The sequence below is a fragment of the Canis lupus genome, chromosome 12 (assembly GCF_003254725.2).
Source record: "Canis lupus dingo isolate Sandy chromosome 12, ASM325472v2, whole genome shotgun sequence".
Classification (NCBI taxonomy): domain Eukaryota; kingdom Metazoa; phylum Chordata; class Mammalia; order Carnivora; family Canidae; genus Canis; species Canis lupus.
Window position 1 is genome coordinate 18,681,725 of NC_064254.1, and position 12,041 is coordinate 18,693,765.

A 12,041-nucleotide genomic window follows, 5' to 3' on the forward strand; every position below is an offset into this window, starting at 1 on the left:
AGCCAGATTTGCTTTCAAAACAGAATAGTCTCCTCCCTAGTAACACGAGTGATGCTTCTCACTCACTGAATGGGCCCAGGATTGTCCCTTAACCTTGCCATTCTTCCTGTTTTCCCTACAGAACAAGATTGATAACCAGACCTCTCTCATATTAGGTCAATTTTAGGTAGCCCCCCCCCATTATTATGGTAAATTAGTAGAATGTGTTTTTTAACATATTTTTAATGAACCACATAATGAAATTTCATACTAGGCTGTAGTATTTTGTTACAATTTCTCTAGAATATGGTTTTAAACTAATTAGGTAGTGTTATTAAAACAAAGGTGGTGTTATTGCTGCTCTTTTTTAATCAATTCACTGTACATAATATTTGAGTGAGTTACTCTGCATAACAAAAATATTTGACTACATCAGTGAGCCAATTATGCCATCATCCTATGCACATTTCTGGTCACCTAGAAAATTGAATAGTGGGTTTTTTTTTCTTTTTTACTCCCACTGAGTGAGCTTGTTGGCTAAATAAAGAAACAAATTATTAGATGCACTTTGGAAGTAGGGACTCTCTCCATAGCACAATCGTGTTAAGAAAATTCCATTTATTTCCACATTCCTGAAGATCTGCAGTCTCTCTGCTCAAAACCCCTCCAAGCTCTGGTCAGCTTCCCTCTGGCCTTGTACACAAAGGCTTCAGGTCCCAAGTGCAGGGAAGTCAAGCTGAATCCAATTCACCTTAAATCATTTCATCAGCTTTAGAACTGCACCTTCAAATATAACCATAAAAAAATATCAGCCCATCAAATGCGCATTCCAATATCATTAGCATGTTTTCTCACTTGCAGTTTGGAGGACTTGGTTAGGATTCTTTTTGATATTTTCATAATGCCTGACATCCATCTCTCCTGTGCCTCCCTGTGTTTTTCCTTCTCTCATGCTTCCCTTAGGTTTTAGCACTACATCCACCTTTTCCTAGCAATTCTCTCTGATTAAAATCAGTTCTGACTAGTTCTGGCTTTCCCTCCTATCCATTTTCCTTTTAGACTGGGTCAAACATTTCCATATATAAGTGGGTTTTAACCTCATATATATTGTTTCCCTAATAAAATAAATATTCCCAGGGGCACCTGGGTGGCTCAGTCAGTGAAGCCTCTACCTTTGGCTCAGGTCGTGATCCTAGGGTCCTGGGATTCAGCCCCACGTCAAGCTCCCTGCTCAGCAGAGCATCTGCTTCTCCCTCTCCCTTTGGCTACCCCTCCCCCTGCTTGTGCTCTCTCTTTCTCTCTCTCTCTCTCTCTTTCTCTGTGTGTGTGTGTGTCAAATAAATAAATAAAATATTTTTTAAAAAAGAAATAAGATACATATTTCCAAAGGATAGAGGAATCCTACTGCAATGACTTCTCACCTCCAGATTGTGCAGTGGCTAGTGCAGGTTGTGGGATAACACATACACTTAGAACCTGGCCTGGCACAGAGAAGCCCCGATAAAGGGTAGCCATCGTCATCATTACCTCAGTGCACTGAAGACAAGTAACAGGCAACTAACAAATATTGATGCATAGTTCACTCATATATTTGATTTTAATTTTTGAGCTCCATTCTCCCATGGTTAAGTGACACATCAATAAGTTACCAAGATTTGAAAACTTCATTAAATGATGAGCAGCAGCGAATTAGTAGTGTTTTCATAAGTTATTCACAAGCTATCAGAGCACCTGGGTACCTCAGTTGATTAAACATCCAATTTTGACTCAGGTCATGATCTCAGGGTGATGAGATCGACCCCAGCTTTGGGCTTCCCACACAGCAGGGAGTCTGTGTCCCCTTTCCCTCTGCCCTTCCCCATCCCTCACTTGTTCACACACTCTCTCTCTCAATCTCTCTGAAATAAATAAATCTTTTCCCCCAAAGGTTCACAAACAACCATCATTGCAGAACTATAATCTGGTTCAATCAAAAACAGTCCAGGACTGGGCGCCTGGGTAGCTCAGTCAGTTAAGTGATTGCCTTCAGCTCAGGTTATGACCCCAGATCATGATCAGGCTCCCTGCTCAGCGGGGAAGTCTGCTTCTCCCTCTCCATCTGCCTCTCCCCTCACTCATGCTCTCTCTCATGCACTCTCTCTCTCTCTCAAATAATTAAATAAAATATTTTTAAAAATAAATTAAAAAAAAAACAGTCCAGAACTTTATTATTATTACATTTCTCAGAGGAAAGAGCAATTACGCTATCAATCATCACAAAACTTTCAAGAGAATCTGTAAATGTTAATGTGTGTGTTATGGATGTGCTTGTGTTCTTGTGTGCTTTTAACAAACAGACCTGAGGAATCATAGGACAGGTGCTTAAGCTGTTTCCATGGTGAGTATTAGGAGTGAATTGCAGGGGCAAATTTGGTGGAAGAGAAGAACAAAGAATTGGACGGTAGAGGAACTGAAGGTTTGTCCTGGCCCAACCACTTATGACCTTAGGCAAGTGATTCACCTTTCTGAGCCCTAAGCAAGTGATTCCTTTCTGAACTTGACATAATGGTTCCTTATGTTCCTCCCAGTTCTAACGCTAGTCTTCAAAGTCCCCACACAAAACAGTTAGAACATTATTCAAACTAGTTCTTCCTTATAGTGGACTGCATTTAGTTGAATTGGAATCTATATTAAAAAACATTGTATGGATTTAATTTATATTAAAGATATAAAAGATATCACTCCAAAGCTACATTACAGAATTTTTTTTTTTCTCTCAGGTCTTCAGGGAAAGAAAGAGATTAACAATACTAAGGCTTCTCCCACGTTTTTGTATACCTCAGACTTGTTTGAGGATTCTGATGTAAGATCTTAGAAATTACAGTTATTCTAAAATGTCCTGTTTTGGTAGTTGGACCATCAAACCTTAGACCAGTGTTTCTCAACCTCAGGACTATTGACATTTTGCTATATCTTTATTCTGGAAATGGTCCTATATATTGTGCGAGTTTTTTAATAATATTTTTTAAATTTATTTATTTGAGAGAGAGAGCCAGTGCGTTCAGAGAGGGGCAGGAGGGGGGAAAGGAAGGATGACACACTGGGTGCTGAGTACTCAGTGCAGAGCCCAACTCAGGGCTCTATCTCACAACGCCAAGATTTTGTCCTGAGCCAAAACCAAGAGTCTGACAATCAACTGAGCTCCCCAGGTCCCTGTCCTATGTAATGTTTAATGTTTAGCAGTGTTCCTGGTCTCTACCCTCTAGAGAAGCAGCACCCCACACCCCAAATTATGACAGTTAGAAAATGTCTCCAGATAGGAGCACCTGGGTGGCTTACTCAGTTAAGGGTCGGACTCTTGGTTTTGGCTCAGGTCATGATCTTGCAGTCCTGAGATTGAACCCAAATCTGGCTCTGTGCTCATCATGGAGTTTGCTTGGCATTCATTCTCCCTCTGCCCTTCCCACTCTTCCTGTCTCTCTCTCTAAAATCAATAATATAAAAAAATCTTTAAAAAAATAAAAAGAGGGATGCCTAGGTGGCTCAGTGGTTGAGCATCTGCCTTTGGCTCAGGGTGTGATCCCGGAGTCCTGGGGTCGAGTCCCACATCGGGCTTTGTGCATGGAGCCTGCTTCTCGCTCTGCCTGCGTCTCTGCCTCTCTCTCTCTCTCTCTCTCTCTGTGTCTCATGAATAAATAAATAAAATCTTAAAAAAAAGAAAAGAAAATGTCTCCAGATGTTTCCAAATGTCCCCTGGGGATGAAGGTCACAACCACATTAGGATCACTGCCTAGACAGAAAGCCAACAGCCTACCACATGCTGTATGTATCTCTTTTATTTCCTTTCTATTCATTTCTCACTTTCTTTCTCCATTATCTTTCTTTCCTTTCTTCCATTTTAATTCCTTTTTCCTCCTCCTTTTATTCTTCTCCTTTTCTCTTTTCTGTGTCTAATACATGTGACTTAGTTTTGCCACCATCTAACTGGCCCCTGGAAGTCAGAGAAAAACTGACTCTGGGCCCTGATGAACACCCATAAAATAGCTGTGAGGTTAAGGGGACAGTTCTGAAGTCAAAGTCGGGCTCAAATCCTATTTCTGTCATTTACCCATTTTATGACAGTTTGGAAAGGTTGCTTAATCTCTTTGGTCTTTGGTTTCCTCATCTGAAAACTGGAGTGAGAATGCCTTTTTCATAGGCCTTGTGAAGAGTAAATTAAGTTAGCTCAAGTGCTTCATGTGCTTAGCTTAAGGCATGGGACATTTGTGAAGTTTCAATGGGTGGCAGCTATTATTGAATAATATGAGGTCACTAGAAAGAAGGACATCGTGTTTGATCACATGAAGAGATTTAATAATAGAGATCGTAATAGAAGAGATCATAATAGAAATTGAAGCATTATTACTCTCAGTTGTCAAATACAAAGAATCTAATCAGTCCACAGAAAATAAATGTAAAGGGCAAAGTTAACAATGGTTATCCTTTTGAGTCTTTGTGCCTAGTTAAATCCACAAATTGCTAATTTAATTGAAGTGTCTATAACGTGAACATTTCATAAAGGAAGAGCTGCATTTATTTTCAAATGAAAGCTGTTGTTACTAGAATTTGTTAATGTAATAATCCTTCCAAAAGCAATGGCTCTCTTCTTCTTTTGAAGAAAAAAATAAGTATTGGCTGGAAACAATAGTTGAACTCACCAAATAATGTTCAGAGAAAATTTTTGAAACACCCTGATGCCAAAAGGCTAGAGCTGGTATGCTTCTATGCTTCAAATAGATCTAATATGGCTTGGAAGGCCTTAGACCTCTCTGGTTTCTGTAGCTGAAACCAGTTTGTTCTTTGGAGTCACTTGGATAAAAGGCCACTTTGCATCATCATCACATTCTCTAAAATTGTGTTTCTCATTTTCTGGTGCTGTCTTTATAACTAGATCTGAAATAAAAGGTATTTGCAAAAATGATATCAAGCTCACTGATTTTTAAAAAAAAATTTAAAAAGAGCCATTGCCCAAAGATACCAGGTTAAGAATAAGCAACAGTCAGATTTGCATTACAGAGTTGTGAAAATCAGAAGGGTCTCTGCCAGGTAAAGATCCTCCATGAGCGGGGCACCCCGGTGGCTCAGCGGTTTAGTGCTGCCTTCAGCCTAGGGCATGATCCTGGAGACTTGGAATTGAGTCCCATGTCAGGCTCCCTGCCTGGAGCCTGCTTCTCCCTCTACCTGTGTCTCTGCCTCTGTGTGTGTGTGTGTGTGTTTCATGAATGAATAAATAAAATCATAAAAAAAAGTAACAGTGAAAGTTTTATAAAGAATCTTCATCTCTCTGCAGTTAAGGAAAGTTTTGGAAAGGATTGCTTTTCTATTTGTTGTGTGCTTATTAAATCACCTAAATATTTTCTGCTCTTATTGTTGTTTTAAAATTATTTATTTTTTAATATACCTTTCTGTGAGTTAAGATGACACATTGTTACTGTAATATGGAGAGCAAAAAGATTTGCTTATACAAAAGAACCCAGAAATAAAAAAGTTACTGTGCATTGTTTAGAGCAACAAAGCTATAATAGCTTAAAGATTTTTGAAAATTGCTCAAAGGGAGTCTGGTTTGGAGTGTGATCATTAGATAAATCTTCTACAAAGGATTTATTTCTTTTAGGGATCAAATGTTTCTCAAAAATGGTTGTGAACAAATGCCTAAAAGGCCCTTCATCCATACTCTAAGTAAATAAATTTCCTTTTTTTCATTCTATAAAACCACCAACAGAAAATGTTAAATATGCAGAAAAAGTGATAATGACAGAAGCAAAACAATCAGAGACTGACAGACCAATAAGGCTATTGAGTATAATTGCTGTAATGTTATTTCTACTAATAGAAATCAGATAATATATGCAGTACATGGAAACATGGGCTCAGTAAATGTGTACAATTCCCCAATCAGATAACACTTCTACAGAAACAATGGGATCTTCTACATATATCTCTCAATGCCAGTCCTTTAAAATTATTAATCTGCTAAACTCAGAATGCTCAGCATCAAGCTGAGCACGTGGAGTAGAATCACAATATGGTGTCATTGGAAAGGACCTCCCGCCCAGCACTACCACATTCCTCACTGAGGTCATCCAGGCTCTGTTCGAATCCTGTAGGGATTGGCAGATTCAGCACAATCAAAGCTGCTTTGTCCAGTACATCCAATTTTTAGAGAAATGTTTTTTTCTCACACCAAGTTAAATCAACCTCCTGGTGTAACATCCTTCTACTGATCTTTGCTCTTTATCGTTAGAGGAAGAGAATTATTTCACCTAAAATGCTTTGAGCACATTTGCACCAGCCACTTTGCTATATACTGACTATATAGCAATGAACAAAACAAATGCCAACTTCTTTCTCCATCTCTTCCTTCTTCTCCAGGACCAACCCCTAATATTAGAAGACAGAGTTGACATCCCTACATTTTCTCTGTTCTAGGATGGCTATCCCAGTTTTCTCAACTCTTTTTCCTTTGACATGGCTTCCAGGATTTTTAAAAATTGGATTGCTTTCTTTTAGAGACCTTTTGGTTTATCAATGACAATCTCAAAGCAGGCCACTAAAGTGGAACACGGTGCCAAAAATTCAGTTTGATCAGCACATAGGACTATGGCATTGCAACTTCTCCAGCACTGAACACATGAACTTTACTAATGCAACCTGAGAGGTCACTCACTATCTGTGTTTACGAGTCTCAATAAGTTGTCAGATGGAATGTTGATGTGATTGTTGTGTTTCAGACACCATAAAGATCCCACGCAGTGAAAAACTTTTCTTTTCTTTTTTTTTTTTTTTTTCCCTGAGGGGAAGAGAAGCAGGGATGGAAGGAGAGAGAAGATCTCAAGCAAGCTCCAAGCCCAGCGCCCAGTGCAGAGCCTGATGCAGGGCTCACTCTCACAACCCTGAGATCATGACCTGAACCAAAACTAAGGGTTGGATACTTAACCAAATGAGCCACCCAGGCACCCCAACTATAGATATTTTATTATCTTCCTCTGTCAGTCTCTGATTCTCCCCTTCACATCTACCATTTTTGTTGCTTTTGTGTTTGTCAAAATTATGGATTTGGGGATTTGTTCCAGCATATTAGCCTGTCGAAATGTTTTTGATTCCTTATCCTGTAACACTGTATTGACTCTTCTTCCCAATGTTTAACACCTGAAAATAACGAACACATCTTCTATTTCTTCTTCTGATTCACCTATTTTTTTAAAGATATTAGAATAAGACTAAGGACAAAGTCCCATGCAAACTATTGAAACTACTGCCTCACATTGGTTTCCATTAATCAATCACTTTGGGAGAGAATTACTCAAGTAGCTGTAAAGCTATGATGGTAGCAGTAGACAGAACATACCAAGTGGTTTTCTTTAGCTGGAGGCCATGATACATATTTTATATGTATTATTTCATTTAATCATCATGACAACCCCATCCAATGGTCATTGCTATGTACATGTTTCAGATAATTAATGAGTCTCATATATGGAAGTATGTTCAAAATATTCCAGATAAGGAAATTGAGGCTGAGGGACGTTAAGTAATTTTCCTACTAACCAAGAGAGTAAATGGCAGATCTGGAATTCACATACATCTGTCCCACTCCAAAGCTCATGTCCTTAATCAAAAGACAGACTCCTCTCAAATATCATGGTATCACACAACTCAGTTGGAAGAGCCAATGAGAAATTCTTGAAATGTGTTTGACAGCTCTAGGTACATTATGTCCCTGATACTTGGTCTAGTAAACCTTAAAAAAGGAAGGGGGAATGCATGGAACAGTCTATTCTTCTTGAATCTATGTTGATTCCTAGGGATTTCCTCTTTCCCTTCCAGAATACATGACTAACCACTCTGACAGCTGAAACTATCATTTTCCTGGCTAAACCATAGCACAGGTGCCCACCTGTGGTTTCTAGTACCCACCATTTTCCTCTTTCTGAAAACTGAAGTGTTTTCCAGCCTCTGCTATTAGCCATTGCTTCCCTTTTACATATTTTATCAAAGGTTACTGACCATAATTTCAAGATCAAAACCACAAACTCTTTTAGTACATTAGGATATAATTATTCTAGACTTAGATGCTTGACCTCTTTCAAAGTGCCAATTAGGTAGTATTAAAATTATACCCTCCTCCTAGAGCTGTATTCTTATCCTTTGTTTGCTTTCTTCTCAGATGATATTCCTAAAAACTGTGTGTGTGTGTGTGTGTGTGTGTGTGATTAGTATTTATCAAAAGATCAGGGTCAATTCTCTTAAACTCTCCCCCCAGAGGATCCCTGAGAGTTGAGATTCTGCTGTAAAGTGTTCAAAAAGGAACATTTCATTTTAAACTTTTCTTTAATTACTATTTAATGCTTTCATAAATCTCACAAAGTCCATTTCTAAGAAAGAAAATTGGATATCATCCAGTAAATTTGCCTCATTTTATAGATAAGAAAACTGAGATCTGAAAAGGTCAAAGGACATACCCATGGTGACATAGCTGATAAGTGGAAGAAACATCCTATGTTAAGGGAATAAAAAGTCATAAAATGAATATCATTTTCTATTTTATTAAAATGCATAAATGTGATTTTTAGGAAGTAGTTCCATGGTAATGTTAATTTCTCCCAAATGTCCCTTGTACTTAAGAGACATTTCAGTCCTGATGTTTTACATTGTATGTGTTTATTCATGCTTTAAAGGTTATATTTCTGCTCTACATCTTTCCATGTCTTTATTTGCAAATTTTTACTCACAGATATGTATTGGTCTATTGGTTGCATTTTGAAACCAAATTGTTTAGTGTTCTCACCCTTTGAGATTGCTCCTTCTTAAAGCAATAATATGGAAAATGTCCACAATGATGGAAATACCTGTCCTCCCGCATTAGTCACGCCAGGGAAAATGCGCACCTCTCACATTTTGTATATGAAATATCCATTGGTATTGGGAACAACTGTACTGTGGCTGTTTGCATCATTTACCCCAACCGCCCCCCCCCCATCTTCCATTTCTTAACCTCTTTATCTCCAGGAGATAGAAATTTAAAAATTGTCCCCTTGGCAATTTTATATCTCCCTACAATTAAACAGAATAAGCATAAGGACTTCAGAACATCTAAAATTTGTGATAAAAAAATAAAAAATAAAATAAAATATGTGATAAAATTACTATTGCTCCTCAAAAGCCCAATAGAAAGTAGAAGTTTTCACAGTCACAGTGAATTTCATTCTTACAAGTGATTTCAACTAATCACTTTACAAATTCACAAGTACACAACTATTTTAATACTACAGTTAAAATAATAAATGTTATTCCCTTTTCAATGTTTGCCCCACTCTGTATATGTAAATCTACAGATATTTTCATCCCCATTTAATTTTTGTAAACACTTGGGGATCCCTGGGTGTCTCAGTGGTTTAGCGCCTGCCTTTGGCCCAGGGCGAGATCCTGGAGACCCGGGATCAAGTTCCGCGTCAGGCTCCTGGCATGGAGCCTGCTTCTCCCTCCTCCTGTGTCTCTGCTTCTCTCTCTCTCTATGTCTATCATAAATAATAAATTTTTTTTTAATTTTTGTAAACACTCTTATGGAAGAATCAGCTCCTCCTACTTTGTTTCCTTGTACCCAGACCATCAAAACCTATGTGATATCAAAGCCTTATAAATCCCAGGGCAGGTGCTTGAATTGTGTTTTCACACATTTGACAATAATTTTTCCAAATCGATGTTAAAAATATATGATCAAGGAATGCCTGGGGGGCTCGGCGATTGAGCTGGCTGCCTTCTGCTCAGGGCGTGATCCCAGGGTCCTGGGATCCAGTCACGCACTGGGCTCCTTGCATGGAGCCTGCTTCTCCCTCTGCCTTTCTCTCTCTCTGTCTCTCATGAATAAATAAATAAAATCTTTTTTAAAAAATATATGATCAAGATTCTTTTAAAAAGTATGATCATGAGAAAGCTTCAAGATAGAAACATGTTAGAAAAATAGAGTCAGGCTGTCACCAATAAAAAGTGCAACTGTCATATCTTATTAATAAATTTGGTGGATAATAGTGATTCTGACAGGTGAGAGGTGGAAGTGGCATCTGCACATGTCAGAGTAAGTCAACGCTTCATTTTCTCTCTTCCTTTGCCTGTTTGTAAATCCAGGACAAAAACAACTCTGGAAAAACTTAATTCAAAAATACCGTCATCTTAATTTCAGAAGGAAAGGGGGAAGGAAGGAAGGAAGGAAGGAAGACAGCATTATAATGCTGTGAATAAAGTGTTCAACATATGGTTAGAAGGCCAGCCCTATGGTTAGTATGCCCATCCCCACTTTCCAACCAGGACCTTAAGTGAGGCCCTGGCACCCAGAATGAGAAGAGTCAGGGTCTTGATTTGACACAATAATCCTAATTTAAAATCTTGGCCTTTTCCATTTGATTATTCTTGTTTGTGGATGATTTAAAAAAAAAAAAACCAGACAGCGCATATAATGTGTAAAAGAAAAAGTAGTCTATCAGGCAGCTGCAAAGGAAGATAGTTTATGAACTTGAAATCGGACGTGCCAAGATGAGAAATAGGAGAAGGAAGGAAGTCTGAGAAAATTAGCTAATTCATAATTATATTTTTAGAAAAAAAAAGGATACATGAGACATGAAAGTGCTAGTAGTTGATCTTGATTTAATATAATGGTATTTGTCAGTAACTTTTTTTTAATAAAAGAAGTTATAAACCTACTCCGAAAACCTCCAGCAGAGGGCTCTATCCTAGGTGCGTTAGCTTTCTATTGGTGCCGCCTATATTTATCGGAAAATACTCCATTTGAGGCTAAGAGGGCATTATTAACTCTCCTCTCTGCTCTTAAAAACGGAAATAAATATAAGTGAAAGGGGAAAATACGAATATAACTGTCTCGGCTGTCTCCAGCAAGCTTTTTACCTAGGCGACTGCCCTGAAAAAGAAATACAGGCATAAAGCAAGACGAAAGGAAAAGTGAAACGATGAAAATGCATATTTTACTCGTTTATCTTCCTTTCCACACCAGAGTTTGTTTCGCCTTTGTGTTTGTTTTGTTTCGCATCTATTAAAAGTCCTCCTGGGGATCTTTTCCTACTTCACGTGATTGGAGGTTAAAGCGAAATGTAGCAGAAAGTTAAGAGCAAGCGAAGCAGGTTCAACTAAGGAAAATTTTCTCAGTAGAGATTGAGCTTTGAGTTGCACATTTTTTGAGACTTTTGGACTTTTTAGATCCTGAAACAATCGTTTCAAAAACTAGTAGGTATAACAAGAATTGAATTTTTAAAACGCTTTTAGGGATAACAGGTTTTCAAGAACGGAAAGAAATCGCTAAAAAAGAAATTGAGCGGCCGTGCAGGATTTGCTTTATAAAAATCCCGACAGAGGGCGCTGTTGCCCGCTCGATGACTGAGCGCAGGCTCCCAAGGAAAGATTTCCCTTGCAATTTCTAGGATTTTTTTGAATAATGCCCATGTTGAAAAATTGACGCAGGTTTTAATTATCGTTACGTATTTCTTTGCATACTCTTTATACATGTGTGTATATTTTTAAAGTTATGCTTTATTCTTAATAAAACCAGATTTTTTTTCAGTTTTCCTAAAGAATTTATATAAATTTTAACCAAATATTTCAAGATGTTTCTAATCTCAAAAATACCTAATATTAGCATAAAATAAAATTGCATATGCAAATTTTGAAATTATACACATACAAGGCTATAAAACAGCTATGTTAATAAATTTTAAATAGTTTTACATATGAAAGTATCTTTCATGGGGTTTTTTGGTTTGTTTTATACTTAGAGTCTATTTATTTTAGGCTAATCAATGATATACCAGAAAGAGATTTAAGATATTTCGGGGGGGGGAGGAATTAAGATTTTTTTTCAAGTGCTTTTTATTTGGGTTGGGATGATCTTTAGATTTAAAGAGATAATGGAGCTATTGACTTGAAAGGAAAAGAATTATTCTCATTAATAAATTTTGTCTAGAGCATCTCAATTTCCATGTGTATAATATTTGTCTCGCAAAATATTGATCTGAGACTGACTTTAGTTCTGGAAAGGG